Genomic DNA, 8,384 nt, shown 5'->3' with positions numbered 1-8,384 from the left:
TAGCTGCCCGCTAGCACTAACCAACGCAAATACAAAAAACTGTGTCCATGTGGAAAGACGCTTCAGCATGTTAGCCTTACCCACACTTCTACAAACTGAGTCGGGGTCATTTCTACCATCCGTGCAGTTACGCTCTCATGGGCAGATCAGCTAATGAAGACTGAAACCAAAGGCAGGAGCGATCAATAGTTCTCTTCAAGACGCACAGGAGCACTCTGAGTATCCATCAGTCTCCATCCTGGGATGGAAAGTTAACCACAGACTGAAAATAATAACTGCACGGGTTAGTCTGTGCCTTGTTGTCAGTGCAACTCCTCAGGCACATTGCATTTTTGCCAGGCGCCTGTTTATTTCTTTACAGTTTAGTTCCTTGGGTTTTAAAGCTCTTCCAGACCCAGTTAAATGTTATTCCTCAGCAGCAGAAGAACTATACTCTGGGCTCAGCCTACCCTTTAAGATCAGTGGACTTCAGTATAGTTCAAAATAATGGCTAAATAAGTTAGAATCATCAGCCATCCACATTCATATGTAATAGTGGAATTAGGTATTTGATTTTCAGCAAAACATATAGGCTACCTTGCATAACAGACAGGCATGTGATTTTTGGTCTCGTCTGCCCATGAGGTATCGGGATTTTTTTTTTATTTGTACAGTTTAGTTATGCTGACATGCTTCATTTAAAGAAGATCTGCTAACCCTTTCAATTTAATTGTACTGTCATTAACGTCAGCAATTTAGAGAGGCCTAAGGCTCCTCCCTACCAGAAAACCCAATGTTGGAGCGGTCTAGACAAGGTCTGGACTTCCATTACATTTGGATGTAGACCTTAACCACACTGTTCAGACTTGAACGCCCTGCAAGTCTCCTCAAAGGAGAATGGGACAAAATCACACAGATTTGCAGATTGCAGTTGTTGCTGCCAACAGTGACAGAACTAGTTATCAGGTTTAGGGAGAAATTACTGCCTCACATTGATCCAGGTTTAGTTTGGATAGCTTTTTTTCCCCTTAATGCATAAAATCATCCATTGAAAGCAGCTTTTTGCTTGATGATCTGAAACATTTAAGTGTGACAACAAAGTAAAAACTGAAAAAAAGAAATAAATCTTTAACTGCATAAACTCATACAAAAATAATAATAATTTCTTTATGTGGGAAGTACCCCAACTATCTCGTTGAAAGACCTGCTGAGGACACATCTTACATTTTCTGCCAGAGGAACCAGATTTTTATGCAACATTTCGTATATTGAAGAGATCTTGATGCCATGATCTTTTCATATCCTCTGCGTGGGTTCCATTGTTTTACATCGTTCTTGTTGCTAAGAACCTGGGCTTTCCTTTTCTTATCTTTACCAGAAAATATATCTGGAGGGTACTTCATATCCACTTATTAACAGTCAATAAAGAGATTGTTTTTTCTTTTATTGTGCCAGTTTGACTTTTACTTTGCAACCAAATTCAAGAATTTTTCATTCATTCACAATGAGAAATGCAGACATGAGGAGTTCAGACCAGACACCACAACAATGAGAGCCTTTGCTAACTGGCCTGAGCAACAGATGAGAAAAATTCAAACCCACAAATACCTTCAGTCTGCCAGCTACTGAACTAAATGATACCAAAGAAACTCTTCCTTGGGATAATATCTATCATGCAGTAAGCTTCCTGCTTTTTTTGGCATATTTCTAATCCAGAAGCTGAGAGGTTCACTTCATGTGGCCAAAGAGGATGTGCAGCAGAGCCAAAACACGAACAGGCCACACCAAATAAAAAGCATACACAATTTAAATGACAAATAACCTGTTTAATATGTCATCCTGTGTTCCAAAGTCTTCTAAGAGTTACAAGGATACACTAAACTGAGCCATATGTTCTTACTCTCTGTATAAAATGCAGAGAGCAACATCTCAGATCATTCATCACTGCCTTTTAACAGAGGGAAAACAGTTTGGGAAGGCAACATATTGCCACAACATATTGCTGAAAAACCACAGGGACAATGCATACACATCTGCATCTTGTTCCTGACTCTGTTTAGATTAACCATCTGTGGCCTGGTCACCTCTGACCTTTTGACAAGAGGCCAACGCCGGTTAGGTTTTTGTCTCAAGTTGAGTGTTGTTTCAGACAATCAGGCAGCGTCTGTCTCATTCTCAGCAGCACAGACAAATGCACGTGCAAAAACCAAGAGCAGCTTTATTTTAATTTCCAAAACATGTTGTTAACAACTCCGGAGATTTTCCTCTAAACAAACTCAGAAGAAGCTCGCCAGGAATTCGACTCGATCCCGACCGAGGGTTGCATAGTAAAATGAGAAGTATCCAGAGACATCGTGCAGTATGGTAATCGCTCCGCTAAAAGGGAGGCTGAGAGGGCAGTAAATCCAAAACAACCCAGAGCACGGCTGAAAACTTTTCCATGGAAATTACACAAACAAACAGCTACAAAACCCATCAAGGGAGGAAGACTCAAGGTTTCCCTCCCCATACTTTGTGGTCATGCACATTTTGTTTCCCCATCACCTCTTTACTACCTTCCTTTTTCAGCCTTAATTGCAGTTTACAGAGAAAGGGTAATCACTTGTGAAAAAGGGTGTGTTATTTTCTTGCCCAGAGTGTGAATCCTAAGCAGGCCAATCGCCAGCTCTATTGCTCCATCTCTCCGCTGGCTGAATCTTAATGGCTGGATAGAGAGAAGGAGCGGAGGGGGAGAGAGAGGAAGAGAGAGAGGCTGACAGCGGGGCTTGACATGGGCATTAAATCATGCCCCGAGGAATCCTCCATCCACGGGCTCCTGACAAGCGCGCTGTCATCACGGCCAGGCCACTTCCTATGCCTCTTGACAACACTGGAGCAGAATTAGTCAGAGCATCAGATGTAAATTGGCGCTGTTCAAGGATGATAATGAGCACCAAGATACATGTCGGTGTCACTGACGGGACGCCATCATGATTGGCTGTCCCTCACACCGCGCTCCATTAGGTCTAATAGTATTCAGGCCAGGTATGGGCGTGAGGCGGGAGCAGAGTGTGTGGGGTGGAGGGAAGCGGGGGGGGAAGAGGCAGGAATGGACAGGCGGGAAAGTTTTCCGGTGTGATTGGTTTGTTCCACGTTGAGAGAAAAGAGGACGTTCCCACGGGGTCTGGTCAGCTTTAAATAAGATCAATTGCTTTTAAGAAAAAAGCGCTCCATGAACTGATCATGTACGCATCTTTAGTTCCCTCTTGATGTTGCTGTCCAGTAAACACCGAAAGGTTTGCCAATGAACAACGTTGGGCTTAAGGAGGTCAGCTCCGTCATTTTTCCCAGGCTATTTCAGAAATCTTTTGGCTCTTGGTGTATACAGCTTGCTAACATAATACAGTAATAGTTGCCAGTGTGCCATTTTTCCTGCCCATGCTGAGGATCAGGCAGCCAAACCTGCCCCAGATGCATACATTTCCCATAATGAGGCAGGTGGCCTCGACAGACGGCTCGGTCGTGTGGGTGACATCGTGCACACCGGCAGCTCTGGGCATCTGACTGACAGACAGTGCCAGTCTCTTCTCTCCTCTCCTACATCGTCTCCCTTCTCTCACAACATCTTCTTTCTTGCTGCTCTCCTTCGCCTTCCCCTTGTTCCTTTATTTTGAGTTTGTGCACACGTGTAAGTACAAATGCTTCACAAGGGGGGTTTGGCAAAATTCCTCTGCTCTGCCGCAATTTCAGATGAAGATAGCTGAAGGTCATTAATTGAACTGCCGCGGCTGTAACAGCGTAAAACTTGCTGTAATTAAGAGCGAATAAATAATTGATTATGTATATTTTCTTGTAATTGGCTTCTCGTTATCCTTCTACATGCTGAATGCTAATTGATGCTGGGAGTTAATTATCATTTCACTGTGAAGTTAGCGGTTTATCCGGAGAGATGTTGAAGATGAATCACCAAGGTCCCATCATGGCTATTTCTATAAACGCCAAGGTCGACCCCCCCGTCCACCCCATCCCTTTCTGCCGGTTCCAAAATGTTAGCAGGGGGAAAAGAAAGAGGAGTGGTCAGAACATGGAGTGATACAAAATGCCCTGCCAGCCACCTAATTGCAAGTATTTAGAAAACTAGCAAAGGAAGTGGTAAATGGCAAGGATTAATCCAGAGGCCCTAAGCAAGAGGATCTATTAACAAGGATTCCCAGAGGCCTTACTAAACACTTAAGATTAAGTCTGTAAACTAAATGCAAGTCTGGCAATAGAGGCTGTAGGCCGATTAAAGGAAAACGCATACCTTCAGTATAGCTTCAGATAAACTACTTGTTAGCAATGCACAATTAGAAATATTAACCAAAAGAAAAAGAATATGAAAGTGAATGAGGAAATCTGCATGCAGTAAGTACTAATTCCTCTCATCAGTGTGGGAAGAAAAGCGAAAATAATTATAAAATGTGTAATATTTTACCTTTAAATTATAACATTTAATCCGTGTGCACCATTTTCATTGTTGTCTTAATTTTTTTGGGAAACTGCTTGATTATTTGAAACCATTAAATTTGATTTGTGTGTCAGCTGTACGAGTATGATTTTTTTTTTGGCTTTCTACTGATTAAATGTTTTTTTTGTTGTTGTTGTTGTTTTTTTAAAGTTGCTGAGAAGAACTATACAACATAATCTGGGAAAGCAGGAGGTGGCAGATTCCAGCTCCTATCTGTCGGTGTTCCAGTGCCAGATGCCCCAGGTGTCCCAGTGGGTTAAAGCAGTTGGGGCAATAGCATCAACTGGAGACAGTATGAGACATCTAGGTTACTATATCTGTATTTATTACCACAAAAAAAACCTCGAGAGGAAAACACTCCCTCCAGTAGAGTCTGAAGTGTCTCCAGAGTCATAGTGAGGAAATTAAGTTTTCTGGTCTGTGAGCCGGAAGTTTGCATCTTCTCCATGTGTATAAATAGTTTCTTGCCGGGTACTCTAGCTTTCTCTGACATTCCACTGTTAATTGGTTGTGCTAGGCTGCTCTTAGGTATAAGCAGAGGTGCGTAGAGTACACGAAACGTATACTCGAGTAAGAGTACTTTAACTCAAGTAAAAGTAAAAAGTAGCAGTCTAATAAGTTACGCAAGTAAGAGTAAAAAAGGATTAGGTAAAAAAAGGATTCTCAAGTACAGAATAATTGATATAAAAAATAAAAAAAACATCAATCATTTGATATTTAAAAATAACAGACAGACCAAAACATAGTTATGTGGAAATTTTGATATTTTAAAAGACCAAAACAAAAATAATTCATATGAAATAGACAAAAGAAGCTTTTTTTTTTTTTTTTCAAATTAGTTTCTTACAATGAACCAAACATTGCGTCTGATGAATTTCTGGTTGAAACAAACTTGTTCTTCATTCAGTGAAATTACTTAGTGGGTAGAATATCTAGAGGTAGAGAACCCAGATGAAATGATGCTCGACATATTCAATTTCTGAATAAAACATGAGGAAAAAGCCTTGTAGTTGGTCAACCTTCATCGAAGCCTTTGCTTTAAATTAAAAGGGTGACTTGTGGAAACTTAAAAACATGTATAATGCATCACGTTTGAATGACAAGTATTGAAAGCAAGGGATCAAATTCAAAAACATTAACAACAGTTATCTTACAAGTTTCATTTTAAATGCAAGGACTTTCAGCTATGGCATAGAGAGCCTGTGTGTGAATGTGAAGAGAAAAAGACAGTATAAAAGAGCAAGCAGAAGCTCCAGTCTGCTAATAAGTTGCTCGCTCAGTCTGTACAGAGACAGCCATCGCCCTGTGTGCCAGGCCTTCTTAATGGAGTCTTAATGTGTCCAGCAGTGAACAAAGAAGACCAGAGACTCTACTCCTCTCTGCACTTTTGCCTTATAGGACCCCTTGTATCTGTCTGTCTTGCTGACTGAGGTGTCTTCTGACTTGCCTAATTTAATTTTCTACAAAAGGCCAAACCCTGGGCAGCTGTGTCAGCATCTTATGAGCATTCTGAGATCTCCGGGTTTTTAGTTTGTCTCCTCTATGCGACTGCTTGTACTCCGACGATCCTGCCAGGAAACTAGAAGGCAGAGATGCTCGTCTGGTTCCCTTAGAGAAGCCTGTGTGATCACCTGCCTCGGCGAAGGAGCATTTAGGGGGGAAAAAAACTAAGGGCTTATATGTGTAAGGCTCAAAATGTACAGAAATCCAGAAATAGATTTCTTTGGCAGCTGAAAACAGACACTACCTGGGGCTTTATGCACGCACAAAATGATATTGGTGGCACTTGGGTTGGCTCAGTGAAATGCTTACTGTTCCTAGAAAGAATCTGCTTTTATGCTAGTTTTCAGCACCAGACAGCTTTACTATAGTGCACCATTTCGTTTTCTTTTATTTTGTTGTTGTTTGTTTTTGGATGTGTTATTTCTGTCTTTGAACATTTCTTCCCCTGTGTCTTTCTGCTGTTTTCCGCATGTTTAATGTATCAGTCATTCAGGTGGGGAGTGACTGGTACGGCTTTGTCTCTCGCAACCGAAGAACTCTCTGTTTTCCAACGGCAGCGCCAGGTGTAACTGAAATTGACACGTCTTTCAATACATGGAGGAAATACGTTATTGGAAGAGACATCTTTTATTCTCCAGAACTTTACATCACAGGCGATCTTGTCCGAGAGCTCTGATCTGTATCCCTCTGTGGGTAAGAGGAGGAGGGAAGGGCTGCATAGGTACGTGTGCGTGTGTGTGAGTAAGCATGCATTAAACACATGAGTCGAAAGGAAATCGATTAGCGCAGAAAAGCAGAAGTTTATTCAAGCAACAAAGAAAAAGTTCAGTGGAGATTCCATACCAGAAATGCTTTGTAGGTCAGTAATTTAGTGCTATACGTCCTTCTGCAGCGTCCATTAAAATGTACTTCAAAGTTCAAACTGTAGAAACCCATTAATGTGACGTAATCGTTTGATATTTTTGGGGCTTTAAAAGTAAAAAATATCAAAATAATGGTTCAAAATGGATGGAAAGGCAGGATCCATATACAAAAAGTAGAAGGGAAAATATTTATTGTATTGACAACCTTAGCACAAAAGATGCTTCCCACCTTTCTTATTCTGATTATTCTATGTTACATCTATGAAATTATATCTATTAATCTATCATCTGAGATTGTAGTTGACATTATAGCTTTACATCCATCGTCCTCTAATGTGGTTCCTGCCTCTCCGTCAAGCAGAAGATTTCAGTCCGTAATATTTGAACATACTGCAGTGTAGTAAATCCAGAAATGTCTACGAAATGCCAAATTATTTTTTATTCCAAGTGACGGAAACGTCTTGGAAACCTTTTTCAGTTTTTGTGAAAGCAACAGGTGGGTGAAGGAACAGCACTCCATTTCCCTGTATAATACTGGTGATTCCTGCACTCTCTCTAGTGTCTTGTAAAAGGACTTTTAATTTTTTTGCAGATTTGGTCACATATCTTTGCTGATAGCAGTAACTAGCCCATCCCTAGAAAAATGACTGAAGCACTTCTGCACATTGTTTGTTTCATCACATGTTTCCCAGGTTTCATCCGTCTTTTGTTTTCTGCCCATCCATTGTCTGGTAACAGGGTAACAGGTCCAGATCACATCATAAAATACTTTGTACGTGACTTAGATTTTTACTCCAGAGACTCATGTCCCTCACTGCAACTCGACCTGTTTGATTTGAAAAGACTTGATATGTTTCACCAAACAGAAAGTGTGTTACCAATGATCCATGATCAAGCTGCTGCAGGACACTTGCCATTCGCCAAGACATGCAAATGCGCTGCATCTACCAGGCCGCTTACCTGCTTTTTCTCTCTATCCTACAATGACTGACAGTGCTGGAGAGGTCCTGTAATTTAGAGCTAAGACAGAGGACAACTATCGCAAGGTTGGAAATAGAAAAAACAAAAAGTTTTATTTCTAATTGTGGACCAGTTTGATCAGTACTTTCTAAATCTACTGCATGTTTTTTGTTTCGCTTAATGTTTACTTTAAAAAGCAATGCCATTTTAGACAAATTTTAAGTTCACTTACTCTTGCGGCTTGTTTTCCCAAAGAAAAAGTACGTTTTACAATCATTTAAGGTTTGTTCACGTATTTATATTAAAGTAAAAACCTCATTTTCCCTCCCCCTCCAAAATAAGCCGATAAACTCGTCTGGAGCTGGGGCTGCTTGAAACACGTGAAGGTAGGCTGAGGTATTTCAACTTAAGCTGAGTTTCGTCCAAGGTCTCTCCTCACCAGTGTATTCCTTTGTCGTACACAAACGGAACAGATTTTACTCTCACTCCCAGTCTTTCTGACTGCCTTGTGGCTTTTCGTCTCTTTGTTGGAGCATTCAGAACCATTGAGGGAGAGCCAAACTGGGGAGAGCCTGAGATGCTGACATAGTAGA

Source organism: Gambusia affinis, linkage group LG11 (genome assembly GCF_019740435.1).
Source record: "Gambusia affinis linkage group LG11, SWU_Gaff_1.0, whole genome shotgun sequence".
Classification (NCBI taxonomy): Eukaryota; Metazoa; Chordata; class Actinopteri; order Cyprinodontiformes; family Poeciliidae; genus Gambusia; species Gambusia affinis.
Note: the sequence above shows the minus strand (reverse complement) of the source record.